Source organism: Bos grunniens, chromosome 11 (assembly GCF_055505025.1).
Source record: "Bos grunniens cultivar Pamir isolate PY7600 chromosome 11, Bosgru_T2T1.0, whole genome shotgun sequence".
NCBI classification, from domain to species: Eukaryota; Metazoa; Chordata; class Mammalia; order Artiodactyla; family Bovidae; genus Bos; species Bos grunniens.
The window spans coordinates 78,147,921-78,163,972 of NC_141175.1; the positions used below are offsets into that span (position 1 = coordinate 78,147,921).

Sequence of the window (16,052 nt, forward strand, 5' to 3'; positions counted from 1 at the left end):
GTTATTGCTATGGTTACCCTGAGCATACCACAGACTTCAAGACACAGAGAGATGTCTTATGTTTAGGGAGAGGCTGGTTTTCTAAAAGGTTTTAATTCGTGTGTCTTTGAATTTGTTTTAGCTCTTGGCCCCATTCTGTGCTTCAGTTTATTAAGAGTCTCTCTTCCAGCTCTCCTGGCAGCGTCCCCCTGCTGCTTATAACTGATGCTCAGTGGCCCGGTGGTGGGGAGCAGGGGAGTAGTTTCTGAGGATCTGGTTAATCTTCAGGCTTGGGAAGGCCCTGTGTTGCTGGGGTCACGGTGTGGCCTGTTCAGTGCTCTAGCCTTGCCTGTCGCTGTAGTTCCCCTTGTACATGTTTCTGCCTCTCCCCTGAGAATAGAAGTGTGTGTGTGTGTGTGTGTGTGTGTGTGTGTGTGTGTGTTCCCCTTCCCCAGTACCTCAAGAGTGATACTCTCTATTACCCTTCCTTTCCAGATTAAGACTCTGCTTCCGTCTAGGAGATGGGGAAAATGGCCCAAGTTCTGTGTCCCAACCATAGCAACTGCATTGCTTCTCCTGCATTGGCTCCATGAGGGAAGCTTCCTCAGAATCCACCGCCATCTTCCCTCCCTATGAGCAATGGCAGAAGGCTAGGTAACAAAGCCTGCAGGCTGAACCTCTCCCTTCAGATACTGTCCTGAGTGGCTGAACACCCAGATTTCCACATGTAACATTCACCAATTTTTCAACTACTCTCAACACATCCAGTGTTGACATAAGGGGAAATGCTGTGGTCCTCACAACTGGCTGACTGCAGGAGCTGAGACTTGCATTCTGAAAAACTTTCCAACTTTCCAAGTTGGTTGAAGATCAGCAGCCACTTCTATGTGTTAAGCATACTTTTTTCACTTTTTCTTGAAGAAGAGTAATATGTTGAGGAATGCTATTATATGCAAATAGGAGCCAAGGTAAGATGAATCCACACTAAAAACACATCTTTATCTTAGTCTGTTTTACCAGGTAACAGTTTCTGCTTCTGGGTATAACTTTTGGCTGAGATTCATTGCCTCATGGATCATGTGTTATGGGAAAGGCAGTGAAATTAAGGCTGTAATCTCCATGTCTTTCTTTGAGTTGATTTACTGTTTTGACCTCTACACATGGTAGAAAATGTGTTTCTCAGAAGCTCCAAGATTATATGGTTTTTACAACTTGAACCACAGAAAGAGAATTTATCAATTCAAAAATCTTGCCCTGTTTCTTCTGAAGGGATCATTAGACTTAGGTTGATTCTGTGACATATTATTTGTGGTGTGGGGATGCGGAGAGTGTCTGTGATGTGTGGAATGTTCCTTACCTGAGACCACATCCATCAGTCCAGAGTTTGTGCTCTTAACCACAAGATGCCACTGACAGAATTAAAATGGAGCAAACAGATTCATTTCCCGTTTTTAAGAGCTGGATGATGTTGAACTTGGAAAGATTATATCTAGGCAAGACAGTGCCCGTGTTGGATCCACACAGCTCCCTTTCCTGGTCCACCGTGCTGTCGTAATCAGGAAATTCCTGCTCATCTTTAGAGGTGAAACACTCTAGGCCTTTTCCTGCTGCAGTGACAGCAGCTTCATTCCATGTGCACCTCCTCTCATCTGCCAGCTGCGTAGGAGTCACTCAGAGGAGTTCTTCCATACGTAGCTGTCGGTTCAGTGTGTTCGTGGGAGGAGGCGCGTTCAGGATTCTCTTCCATCACCATCTTGGGCCCATTTCTCTGTTTTGAATGTGGCTCTGTCTCTTCACCCATTCCTCTTGGACACTAACACACATTTTTTAAAATGACAAATAAAGGAAATGAGAGACATGCCTCCTGTTCTGTTTTAAGGCAGGCTATTTTCTTGTCATTCTTAAGGACTGTATTTATTTCCTTTAACCCAACAGGCCACTTCCTAACAAATCTCCACAGTGTATGTATATGTCCATCAGACTGGTTTGCAAGCTTGTCTGCACCTTAGACTCAAGGGGAGCTTCAGAAAATACTAATGCCTGTGTCCCACCCCCTAGAGATCATGATGTCACTGAGCTGTGGTATGGTTTGGGCTTTGGAAATTTATAAAGATCCCGAAATGAATCTAACGTGTAGCTAGGTTTGGGAATCAATGTTTTTAACGTGGTTCTTTTTTAAAAAAAATCTAATCAACTTGGGGTTCATCCCAGCTTGGCTCATCAGAAGCATTTCCCTCATAAATTACTGTAGGAAACAACAGGAGATTAATCCTAAATCCATCCTTCTTCCTACTGTGATTGCCTTGGTCTTCATCAGGTTAATTGAAACCCCTTCTGATAAGTGCAGGGAAACCATTAATGGAGGCTTCACTTATCTGCATGCACATTTCCTGTTCTGCTGTGTCCTCCCTCCAGTAATTTAGTTATGATTTGCATTTTTTTTTTTTTTTTTCAATTCAAATGGTTTCTCACTGTACCTGATCGGCTGACTGGGTCTGTCTACCTGCTGTCTTCACTTCTGGGTGAACAGAATTTCCCTTTCCACGAATGTCATCTCCATCTTCTGGATCTAGCCAGGCAGCTTGGCAAGCTTGTTTCAAGGGTTGCTTGGGCAACACCTCAGACTGAGACATTTCACAATTTGGAGCCAGACTTGGATGAAGCAATTCTGCACTTCTGCGTTTATCTATTCCTGTCTGACTGGGGGCAGATTGAACCTACTGTTGATTCTGTAACATAAGTAAATCCCATTAGGAACCCTCTGGTAGTTATAGCCAATACCGTATTGGCTTTCATTAGGAGCTAATGCAGATACAAACCTGAATACAAATTCTTTGGGGTCTTTTGGGCCACCCCCTGACCCCTGGGAGTTTATGAACCTCATCTCACTGTGGATCTGAATTCTAAAGTGCAAACTAAGACTACTGTTTCATCAGAGCATCGTCCCCACTTAGCATGAGTCACTGTGTTTCATCTACCTTAGCCCTCTGGGTTTATAACACCATCTGATTTCCAGGGGTGATAGAAGATTAAATGCTTTTGGTCAAACAAGCATTACTGAGTCCTGGGTTATTTTAGGCCATGTGCTGCCACAGCCCGTGACCGTCCTTATCCTCTCCCTTCTGTGGTTCCCTGCTTCTCTGATTGGCTAGAGCCAGGGCATCAGTCCCAAGCAAGGATGAGAGTTGAAACTCACCCAGGTAATCAACAGAGGGCCAAAATCATTATTTCCCTTTTAGGTTTAAGACCTTCTTAATTTTTTTAGTCGCTTAAATTATTTTGTTCTCTGTCTCTTTGAAGTAAGCTATTGTTACATTAAACTATCATTTTAGATATTTTAAAGAAATTTATCATTATGTTCATTGATTAAACTGTAAAGGCATTTTTTCCCACTTTACCTTTGCTTCAGGGACCCAAGAGAAGTCCAGAAATGTATGTGATGCCCAAGTCAATGTAACTTCTCTAGATTAGGGCAAAAATGGGACATTTCACTTATGTATTATTCATGCAGTATCGCTATTAATAATAACAGAATCTATTGAGCATTTACTATGTGCCAGATACTTTGCTAAGCTCTTTCCACAATTTATTTCAATTACTTCTTGTCCCACCCTATGAAGTAGATATTATATATCATCCTCATTTTACATATGAGGATGTAGAAACAGGGAATTTAAAGCTCATACAGCTATTCACAGTAAATGGTGGGATCAGAACTTGAACTTATCCTGACTGCTACAGTGTTCGTGTTCCTAATCTCTAGAGTCTTCTGAGATGATCTCCTTTTATGGAAATTTTATCCTTAAATCCCAGTAATATATCTTTCTATGACTTTAAAAACTAAGGCCAGAATGATTGTTGGGGTTGTGAATATGAGGGATCAATAGTTTAATGAACATAATAGTCACTGGAAAAATCATTATCAATGGGTTGATTGGCAAAACAGCATTTTATTCACTTAGATTCTGGACTGGGTTCTAGATGTTAGGAGATGATGGAAGGGGGGCAACTTGGCCTCCTGGGGGTTCTTTACCACTAAAGAGTCCTGTGCCCTGTCACTGCTCATTCCAGCCTTTCTCTAAGGCTTCCTCATTGCACCGACCTCATAAAAAGTGATGCAACTGGCTGACGAGGCTGAGGACTGCTGAGGCTTTTGAAGGAAAAGACAGCAATTTCAGAAAACGAATCCTGTGGTTTAGAAAGAAATCAGCGGAATTTATGATCTGAGCTCATTTTGTTCTGTTCTATTTTTTTAAATAAAGAAGAGAAAAAAAATGTTCTTGTCACAAAGAAAACAATTTTGTTAGGTCTGGAGAATTACAGTCTGTGCATGAAGGCTTTAATCCTCTGAGATACCTAGATTTTGGAAGTCAGAAGGGACCATTACAGATAACTTTTTCTTCTGAGTCCTAAATTTTACAGAAAGGGAACTGAGGCCTGGAGAGAGTTTGGGACCATATAGTGATAACTAATTAGTGGAAGTTGACAACCAGTTTTTCTGCCTTTTCTATCTCAATCCTTTTTATTTCTGCTCTTTAAATGACAGGATATTCATAGGCCACTGGGAGAGAAAAGAAAACAAGATAGCTTCTGCTTCTTCAAGAAAGGTCAGTGAGAGCTCTGAAACTTCTAGAAGGAGAGTCAAATTATTTAATCTAATTTCAGGAATAGTCTTGATTTTATTAGCTGAGGGAACTGAATAAGGAGGTAAAGACCCTACAAAGCAAGATTTATTACTGCTTTCCATGAAAGCACAGGGAAAATAAATATTGGCTTAATGGGAATTTGGGCCTATAATTTAATTCTCTGTCTCAGCTTAGAGAAACAACCCACAGACAAAAGCATGGATCCTACTTGTGATGTCCTGAGCCAGTGAGGAAAGGGATCACTGGCCATTTCTCTAGGGACCCCTACAATTAGAGGTCACCTCTATAGTATGGATACCTAGAAAGGAAGAAATCTACTGGACTCTTATTGGCATGGAAAGCATTTTAAAAGGGACAGTGCAAGACTTCCCTGGTGGCTCAATGGTAAAGAATCCGACTGCCAAGGCAGGAGACATGGGTTTGATCCCTGATCTGGGAAGATCCCACATGATGAGGAGCGACTACGCCCGTGCACCACAGCAACTGAGTCCCTGTGCCTGGAGCCCATGCTCTGCAACAGGAGAAGCCACCACAATGAGGAACCTCAGCACCACAACTAGAGAGTGATCCCTGCTCTCTGGAACTAGAGAAAGGCCCTCGCAGCAACGAAGACCCAGCACAACCAAAAATAAATACATTCAAAAAATTAAACAAAAAAAAATTTAAGTGCCAATGCTTCATCACCAGACCTGTGAAGTAAAGGGAAAGATTTTCTTAGAGAGATAATCTCTAGCAAGGATGCAGCCAGCAGTACTAATGTTAGTTCCCAGGGGAAGAGTTTGGAGGCACAGTGAAGAAAAGGAAAGAGGACTGGGGCTGTGTCAATTCAGTAAGCACTTATTGGATGCTAACTGTGTATTGGGTTGGTCAAAAAGTTCGAGTTTTCTCATAAGATCATATGGAAAAAACCCAAATGAATTTTTTGGCCAACTCAATAGTAGGCACCAAGAGATAAATAAAACCTTCTCTGTCCCTGGAAATACTTGCAGGTAAGTAGGAACTAGCAACCACAGAGGAACTTGTTCCCCGAATTTCAGACACCAATATGCAAAACTGTCCCGCATCCCAGCAGCTCATTTCCATTCTGAGACCTTGTTCTGTTACAGTTCTTGGGCAGCTCAGTTCACTCCTGTGGGCTACAAAACTCCCCAACCAATTAGCAGCTCACAGATGTCAACCCAGCAGCTGGGTGCTGGGTGAGGCGCACACAGCCAGCCAAAATGTCAGGATGCTTGAAAGGAAAAAGAGAAATTCAGTCAGCTGATGCACCCAGTTTCCTTCCCCAGACATCATCAGTGCAAACAGGCAGCAGGCCCTGTCCCAGCCCAGCTCAGAAATTCAGTTCTTGATGGCAGCGTCACTCTATCAAGACTTCAGTTATTGAGGAGAGGGACTGTTTGCTTGTGTTTACAAAAAAAAAAAAAAGCATTATCTATCATGGGACCCAATCCAGGCCAGTGCCAGTTGGATCAATCAACCTTTTAAAAATCTTTTTAGGATAAAGATTCAGCTACAGTCATGAATTAAAAATGTGAGGGAGAGAAAAATAGTACACAGCTTATAGTGGTTAACACTGGGTTTAAAACCAAAGTGTGACACTATATTAATCTTGTTGAGGCCTAATAGACATTGAATAAAATTTGTTTTCACTATTTCTTTTATGGTTGGTAATCATTAAGGATTATTGAATTCTGCGGAAGGTGAAAAGGAGAATGGGTTCAGTGGGGAAAGGGAACATAGGTCATGGCTAAATCAATCTTTTTTAAATTAAAAAGCCCTCAGAATTTTCCACCAAAGCCTTGTATCTGATTGCTAAATAATAAACGAGTGCCTTATTGGCCAGTTTTACTCATCCCTACAGATGTATTTCCAAGTCGTGAATCCTATATATACATACAAGATAGTAGATGAGGTAGGTGGTGGTATCCATAGCTGTTAGGGTAAGTCTGTGCACCCCTAAGTGAATCACCCATTGTTCCTTTGGATCTCTGCAGGTAGAGTCACGGCAGAGATTTCAGGAAACTGCAGGCAGGCCTCAGGGTGTGCCTCCAGTGCTGTTACCCAGAGCTTCCCACTCAGAAGCGCCCCACACCTGAGTTTTAATGCTCACCATTCACCATCTTGAAATTGTTGGTACTTTTATCTTCGATTTCGTTTCTGGAAGAGACGTCTATTGGACAATGGAGCACGAGTCCAGGGACTGCAAACTTTGCTTTCCCGCAGTCCTGTCTTCTAGACTTCCTGCCCCCCTGACAGATCTTGACTGTCTCTTCACCACTGTCACCTTCTGTTCTTGGCAGGGACCTGGACACAGGTGTGGGGAGGGTGCAAGTCGGGTGTATGCTCGTGGCATCTCATGGTAGGGTGAGGGGCAGGAGCCTCGGCTCTGGGCTCACAGTGCCACAGAGGGTGGTCTCCGATCTGGGTACCAAGTGCAGCCGGCATGGAGGCTGCAATCTCCCAGGGAAGCACTTGTTGACCATGGGTTGGGGCAGCAGGCCTATGGGAAGGGGGTAGTTGATTCCCTCACTCCTGGCCAGGTCCCTACCTTTTCATTTTTGCAATGGCAAAATTGTTGGCAAGGGGTCAGCTTCAAAGACTGTGGAAGTGGGGAGAACTTCTTGATACATAGAGTTTTTAACATGGCATCTAGCTTGATATAAGGGCTTCCCTGGTGGCTCAGTGGTAAAGAATCCAGCTGCCAAGCAGGAGACTGGGGTTTGATCTCTGGGTTGGGAAGATCCCCTGGAGAAGGAAATAGCAACCCACTCTGGTATTCTTTCCTGGGAAATCCCACGGACAGAGGAGCCTGGCGGGCTACAGTCCATGGGGTCACAAAGAGTCAGACAAGACTTAGTGACTAAACAACAATAAGCTTGATATAAAACCTGTTCATAAACACATTAGAAGAAGAAGAAAAAGTTCCTGCTCTCAAGGGATTTACAATCTAGTTGGAAATAGATGAAACTGACAAAGATGAAATAACAAGACTTCATCAAGGATGCAGAATTGGAGGACCACTGTCCTGAAAGTATGATTTAGGTATAGAGGAGAGGGAGGAAGTGCTCCAAATTGTAGGGAGCCAGTGCGGCCTCAGAACTTAAGCTGATTCGATGACTGTTGTATATTTTTGGTTCAAGGCCATTCACTCACAGCATTCCAAGGGCAGAACTGTCTTGGTAAGAAGGGAAGATGTGGGAGCAGGCATGGCTGATGTGGATCACTGAGGGAGAGGCCTGACAGAACAGAAGGATTGCGATTAAGGTGGGAAGTTCACTGCATGGAACTGAATTGTATCAGGTAAAGGAGAGAAAATGGGTTAAGAGCCTCCCAGCTGTGTACACTGAGGTGCATATAGCAGGCTGCTACTACTGAACACAGTAGGCCACTCCAAGTTCTTCCTAGACCAGCTAAGAGAGAATAAAGGGAAACGACCTTGTGCTTAAGATGAAAAGAACTCGAATTTCACAGGGAGCTCAATGAGGGGAAAAAGCAAATATTCTCTGGTGAAGGTTGACTTAATTAGCTATTTTAATAATTCATGAGTCTTTAAAATGTTTGCCAGAAGATTCAGAGCTCAGATTCTGCTTCTGGTGTTTGGCTCTGGGTTTTCTCCATCACAGATTGTGCTGCCTCATGAATCAACAGGAGCCTGGGAGTGTGAGGCCTGGTTGTCCAGACCCTGCACAGTCCTTAGCGCTTTGGGGCTTAAAGCCTCTTTTCGAATCTGATGAAAGGTCTGCACCCCTGCCCTAGGAAAATGTTTGTATATACAAATTTGGGGCTTTACAGATTCCCCTGAGGCCTACCTTGAACTCCAGGTTAAGAATCCTTGATTTAGAAGATCTCTAGGGACTCAAACATTCTCTTTTAACTTACCCACAAGCTGCTGTGTCAGTGTGTTACCTGGAAATGCTGTGACTCCTGGGCTTGCAGGCAAGCAGCCTCCTGTGGCTGTTTTTTGCAAAGTGAGAGATGGGAACTGCAGTATCTGTTCATCAGGCTGAAGTAACAGCACTAATGCAGAAAAGAACTGAACGAATCAAAAGCTGTGAGTCAGCTCCCTCCCCGCCACCTGCTAGCAGGAAGCCTCGGGCTGAGGGGGTGAGCTCCAGAGTCACCGCCTGGAGCTCCCAAATCCCAGCTCACGCATTTTCTGGCTGTGACTTGGGGGAACCACTTAACCTTTCTTAGCCTCAGTTTCCTCATTTGTAAAATGGGGCCAATCAGATTCACCCTGCTTCCTCATGTTCTGAGTAAACCACCCTCCATAAACCTCATCATGTACAGGGCCTTGGCCACCAGAGCTTAGGAAAGGGAGCTCGTACCCCTCATTCCACCCACAATGAAGAACGGTGCTGTGAATTTGGGAACACCTTCTTGATTTAATGCTGGGGGAGGGGACAGACTGAGCAGTGGCCAGGAGCTCTCTCTCTGAACCCTTGCCTATAGGGTGCCTCTCCCCTCCTCCACCATCCAGAGGACTCCCCTCAGGGAACGTAGAAGGGGTGCAGCTCAGGAGCCAGTGGTCTGAAGTCGCTCCTCCCCTCATCCTCTCCACCTCTGCTCAGGTGCGTGGAGGCTGCAGGAAACGATGGAGGGAGATACTGGGCTTTTTCTGGCTGCCGGCCTGACTGCTGCAGAAGAGAGAAAGAGAGAGAAGAGGTGAAAAGAGCGATGGCTTCTTTTTCCTCTGTTCTGAGCAGGCAGCTGCGTGTGATTCAGGAGGCCACAGTGACGCTGGGGCTGATCTTGAGGGACCTGCAGAGCTGGGCAGGCCGTACCTGCTGCTCCCTAGGACCCTGCAACTTTGACGTGGAAATAAGACAAGCCCCAGGAAGGGGGATGACAAAGGGCTGCATTGCTGGATGCAGAACGTCTGTCCAATAGAGTCTGGGAAGGGTGGGGACGGTGAGGGCAGGATGCTGGAAAACAGGTTTCTGCGGTGCCAGGCGGTCGACGGGCACTGACTCTAGCTCTCACAGTCCCCCTCCAGCATAGACCCTGTAACCCTTCACGGTGCAGTGAGGAAACGAGGAAGCTCAGTGTCGGTGACTCAATCAAGGCCATCGCTGTTCCGTGGAGCCAGAGCATTCAAACCACGTTTTCCTGCCTCTGAAACGCTTTGCCCCGATTCCTTCGCCCGGTTAGCTAGGTGAGGCGGGAGGCGTCCGTAGCCCTAACCCGAGGCCGGCCAGGCCCTTGCCAGCTGCCTAGAGCGCTGCGCACGACCGGAGTCCGGCTCGGTAAATATTTGCTCTGGGATCGGCAAGGGGAGAATGCCCCTTTCTTGGCTCTCTGCAGCTCTGGGCAGTTCACGTGCGCTGTTTACCTTTCCTACCACATTCCTCCGCGAGGAATCCTCCTGCCTCCCTTCCCTCCGCCTCAGAGCAGGCGGAGTGGACTGGAGGGCGGTGCCTGGGTCCCAGAGAGCAGGTCTCAGACCTGCCTCGGACCGCCCCATGTCTCATTTTATTTCAAATCGCAACCTCTACCTGAAAATCCTAGTTAAGAAAAAAATACCTCACCGCATTTAACAAGGCCGACTTAGGAGGAATAAACGTTTTGAGGCCTTTGCAGCCCCAGCGCGGAGGAAGACTGCGTGTGTTGAGCTCCTAGGAAGGAGGGCAGGTTGCATTTACCAGGGGAATCCTGCATCCCACAGACTGACAGTGGATCAGTGAGAAGCAGGTCTAGAGCCGGCAGCCTCAGGCACGCTCCAGCCGGGCTTGGGCTTCTGCTGAACAGGAACCCTGTCGTCATTCTAGGGAAATTTCTGAGCCGTCTCCTGATCTGATTTGTAGCTGGTGATGTGAGTGCATTACCCAATGCTGGGTGCCAAGCAGAAAGCAAAATGAGACCCTCTCCATTCATTTTCAGCCATTGATTTGATGACAATGACGGACTATGGTTTTTAAATGGAAAGGGCTTTGTCATCACGATTTTTCAATAAAATTCTAGCACAGCTCTTTATTTCCTGACTAAGGCCCTAGGGATCTTTTCTACCATGCTGGGTATGACATATTTCCCAGGGTCAGCTTTTTATTTCATTGCCATTTTAAGGGTATCAGAGCATGTGGCTAGAATTTACATATAAATAATAGATTTGTGGATGGTAAAAGCTTGTATTATTACTTACACTTAGTAATGTCCCTCTGGATGGTGGAAAAAAAAACCAGCATAATATTGATTTTTCTTGCTGTCACTTGACAATATGAATTGACTTTGTGTAAGGACCAGGAGCTCACTGGATTGAATTTAGGAAATTGGTAAGACAAATTTGACTTCAGTGGATTTGAATGATTACAATGTAATAAACATATAAAGGCTAGGGAGCTAATTTATCACTGCTTTCAGTTTTATTTATTTGAGATTGCTTCATCGTTGGTATAAATAAGCTTTATTAAAGATTATGGATTCAATTTTCAAATGACCTATAAATGGCTTTCTATCGAGAGATTACTTGATTTGTTGGTTTCCTGAATAAAACATGTTTTTGCCCAGTGGGTTATATAGCCCATATATTAATATTAGAAGGTTATTCTCTTGAGCTTGGCATCTCTGATGTGCACCGTTTGATTTGTTCTCTGATCTATTTGTCTTCACTCTCTTTAATACACTGAGATGGAATGCATTACCTCTTAGGACCTACACTTCAATGAATCATAAGAAAATGTCTGTCTGTGTGGCAGTTCATCAGCTGAATGATAATTCTGGTTCCCTTTAAAAATGTTAAAGTGTCTGTGCTTCAAAATAGACTGCAGTGAAAGGCATGAAAACTGCTGTGGGTCACTGATGGGGAACCATAATTGACCTCAGCTTTGGTCGCATGGTAACAGACTCCCTGGGTATTAGATCACTGCATACCACAGAATTACCAACACACTGCCCACAAAGTCAGAGGAAATTTCTGCATTTGCAATTCAGAAAGCTCCATAGAGCAGACCCTTGTAGAGAAGAGGCAGCCTGTCAGGAGAGCTGGAGCTTCTAGGAAGATGGCAAAAGGGCCCTCTAGAACCCCGCCATGTTGTAAAAACCGGTTCAATTTCAGTCCTTTCACAAAAGGGTTGTAACTTTCACAGCCCTACTGACTAATGAAAACACTGATGGGAAAATTAATTAGTGTATATATGAAGCATCTCTGAATGCTGAGACTGGGGAGGACCTTGGGAGGCCATTTATTTTCATTTTCTGGAGGCCAGTTGGCATATTTTAATGTTTTAAAGCTATTGTCTAAAGGGCTGAGAAAGCAAAATGCCTAAAGAAGGAAGATTCTACTTCTCTCCAGGAAACTCCATTTGTTGCTGTCATTGTTATTTTACTACATCATAAAACTCCAGATTGAAGGATACAAAGTTCCAGTGGAAAGGAAGTCATCACCCAACGTCAGTTTTGGAAGAAATGATTCCACTTGTTGATGACAGTAACATGATCATTCCATGATTCAACAACTTTAAAGTGGTCGCCAGTGAGGAGACTTGGGTGTCTCAGATCAAGCTAAATTGGGCCACAGACCAAACTGGTTTTAAATGTATTGACTTTAAGATTTTAAATTGACTGAATAACTCCAAAGTCTAACAAAGGAACACAAATAGTTAAACTATTCACTCATAAAGGTGTTGAGATCTAGGAGTGAGTCAGTGTACACTAGTGCAATGAAAACAAATCAAATTCCCATCTTAAGGGAGCCTGCCCCTGTTGGTGAGAAGCCTGGAGGGCTGCCTGGCTTACTAAGTCCTCACTTCAAACCCCAAACTTCCTCTCCTCTTTTGAAACCCTCCAAATACCAAGTTTGTCATTTTCCACTTCCCATTGGAAGATAATTCTCTTTCCCCAGGATGCTTTAGATAATCCTAGAGCCCAGCCCCTTCTGACCACATCAGCAATAAGGCACTATGCACACCCCAGTTCAGCTTTACCTCTGACTGATCTGAGTGTTCCCACTGTCTTCCTTGTCTTTCTAGCTTCCAGGTGCCCATCATTGTACCTAGCATATAGTAGATACTCAACTTTTCTTGTTGCTGGTAGTTTGTTGACACAATTTTAGTGGGATCTGAAAATTTTGTACGAACAGAGAACTTAAGTTAGACTCTCAGCGGTAAACCTGCTTTTTCAATGCCAACATCTATTTTCTGTCTGACAAAAAAGATTACTTCCATTGTCCATCTAGAGCCCGCTGTATTCTAGGAACTGTAGGTTGAAACCCTGCCTTTGAAAAGTTTTTAGTTTACTGACATAAAAAAAGAACTACTTTGAATTCCTATGTCATATATCTTGCCTTGAAATGTGTTCTAGTTGTTTTACATTTATAGATTCTGTATTTCCTGTTAGAATAGGGTCTTCCATTTCCTTTTATTTCATATTGTGCCCAGAACAGTGCTGAGCACTAACTAGTAGGTGCTGGTAAGAACCCAGATAATGAATGGATGGATGACTAAGTACTGTATTCACAAACAGAAAAGTGAAGTGGATAGGTTTGGAGGTCAGATAGAGTTGAGTTATAAATCTAATTCTGAGCTCTACCAGCTTGTGTGACTGGGAAAATTATGTAAATCCTTTAAGCTTCAGCTATTCCATCTATAAACTTGGATGGTTGTAGAACTGACCCTACAAGTTTGCTGTGAGGATTAAATGGGATACTAACTGTAAAATGCTTAGCACAGAACCTAGAATATAGTGTTTGAAAAATATTAGCTACTGTTATAATCAGAAGTGATAAAAACAGGGAAAGAAAGATAAGGAGGGTGGGGGACAGGGATTACTGGAGTTATTGTGGCTGGATTAGAGGGTTAGCAGAATTTTAAAGAGGGTGGAGGTGGGAGCCAGCCGTGTATGGTGTAGAAAGGAGTCGGGGACATATGGCTTCTAGACCTGGCTCTCCCTTCAGCTGGATGCAGGACCTTGGGCAAATCATCTCATCTTTAGGGCCTTAATTTCTTTGGTAGAAGGTTACATTAAATGACCTCTGGAATCTCTTCCCACCCAAACAGTGTATACTTTTAGGGAAAAGATTTCTATGATGTCTCTCTCCCTCTCCTTACTAAAAAAACAGAACAAACCCTTCAAATAAGAGATTACATGACTATTTGCAATCTGAGGTCCAGAGAGGTTATGAAACTTACCCCAAGATCACAGAGCTGATTGGTGGTGACTTGGATACAAATCCCTACCCCCCGAGTCACTGTGTAGTGGTGGCCCTCTAAATGATGTCAGATGACTCAAAGGCAGAAGAGGGCAGAGCTCAGGAGGCATTTTCTGGGGCAAGAAAAGCATAATGCAGGGCTTGCTGTGAGATAATGCCACTAGATATAGAAAGGCATAGATGAAGGAGAACTTTGATCCACAGCTAAAAGCTTTAATAAGATGTAGATAGCTAGGAATCAAGGTACCTAATAATATTTCCACTTTATTTACTGTTAAAAATATGGGCAGTCTGGAGAGAAGATATTCAAATGTAGAAACAGACATGAACACAAAAGAAAAATTAGCAAAGGAGTTCTCTGTACAAATAGCCAAAATGATAGTCTTATGGGTTCAGATGAATATGGGAATGACTTTTGGGGACCTAGAACAGTAGCTACCTCCCTTTCTCTCCTGGTCTTAAGGTCACCCTACCCGAAGCATTGAACTCTGAGATTATAGATATGCTCCTGCCAGCCTCCAGTTCTCTCTGGTTTCTAGAAAGCAAACAGGTGTGAGGATGAGAGCAGGGGCTGAAGGAAGATGTGGCTTCTCTGTCACAGGCAGTTACAGCTGCATCATGCCTGCGGAGGGTCTTTGCTTTTCTCTTGCCCAGGCCCTTCTTGTTTAAGCTTTCAGCTTCAGCTTCCCAGTGGGCTTTGTGAGGTTATCCATTTTCCAGTTTGACTTAGTGCTCACTTTTACACCTGCCAATATGACACCTTGGGAAAGGATTGAAGGAGACATTAAGAGCTGTATAGAGATAGCACTGAGAGCAAGGATAAAAGCTGCACTGAGAAGAAAAAAATCTGAGGACCTAGGGAGAGCCGTTGAAATGTTTATTGATTGGCTGAGTGCAATAAATACAGAATGATGAGTTTTTAAAAGTTTGGAATGAAAAACCAAAAAGAAAAGGGTGCATTTAGTATCTCTGAGGATCCTTGAATTAAATAACTGATTCCAGTTCTGAGCAGAGTAAGTACAAGGTGAGCCTGGAACATTTTGTGCCAGAAAGCAAGAAACTACTCAAAAACTGATGGAGATGTGTCAAAAGTACACTAGAGCTGGCATGAACAGTGTATACTGGCCAGATTTGGAACAACTTGAGCATGAAAAACTAAAATGAATGTAATTGATAGTACACTCAATTTTTAAAAAACATACCAGTTAATAGGAATACTCAGAAAATGAAAGAAGAGGAGAGGAATGTACTTCTTTACAAAAAGAATGCCAGCTCATATATATCAAAGGGATCATAGAATTAAAAAAAAGGTTTTTTTGCAACCTGCAATGTATTTATATTATTAAGCAAGGATCATCAGTGGATGATAAAATCACTAGGTAAGAGTTATTAGGAAACAGGATATTCACACGGTGGCAGAGTATTTTCCCACAGATTACTTATTAATTAAAAATGGAAAATATACCCTTACAATGATGAGGTCTCATAAATGCCATCTTAACTAAGTGATCAAATTAGTCATCACTAACAGTAGAACAATGGCTGTTATGTGCTCTTGAGATGATGCAGTGTGAAATACACAGTATTACCTGTGAAGTATTTTTGCCAAAAGTCTTCATCCTGAATCTGTGAAGCCTTAAGACCTAAATTCTACTGTATAGGAAATAGAGGGATAGAGGAACAAGTTAAATGACACTAGAAGGAAACAATCAGACAAATCTAGAGCGTGGACATTGTGAAAGAAAACTGTACAGGATTCTTCAAAATATCAATATCTCGAGCAAACAACAGAGGTAGGGAAACCGGTCCAGATTAAAAAAATTAAAAGAGTCTAAAGAGGCACAGCCTTGCAAAGTGTAATCCTTGTCAGATCTAGTTGGGAAAAATGAAACAGCCATAAAACACATTTCAGGGACAATTACAGAAATTTAAGTATAGATTGGATCAAAGATAAAATTAAGGAATTTTTAAAAAATGTGGTAATGGTGTTGTGCCTTTTAGGAAAATATCCTTATTCTTAGGAGGAATATGCTGAAATTTAGGGCTGAAGTGTAATGTCTGTAACTTACTGTCAAATGGTTCATCCAAAAAAATTTCACATTTGTATGTGTGTGTGTGCACACGCACATGTGAGCTTAGAGAGATGGAGACTGAGAAAGAGAAAGCAAGCACAGCACATGTTAGCCACTGTTGAATCTAAGTGGACGGTACCTGAATGGTTTATTGTACTCTTTTTTCAACTTTTCTGTCCAAAGTTTTAAAGATAAATTGAGAACTAAATTTCT

At 43.2% G+C, this 16,052-nt stretch overlaps 1 long non-coding RNA gene across 2 annotated transcripts in view; it reads left to right on the plus strand.

Annotated features, from left to right (window-relative positions):
• The window catches only part of LOC147363358 (uncharacterized), a 45,995-nt gene extending 42,962 nt beyond the window's left edge, over nucleotides 1–3,033 (plus strand). For both annotated transcript variants that reach the window (XR_015137006.1, XR_015137007.1), the window contains exon 4: nucleotides 475–3,033. This is a non-coding gene — a long non-coding RNA (uncharacterized LOC147363358). The remainder of the gene's footprint in view (nucleotides 1–474) is intronic.
• Nucleotides 3,034–16,052: the final 13,019 nt, after the last annotated feature.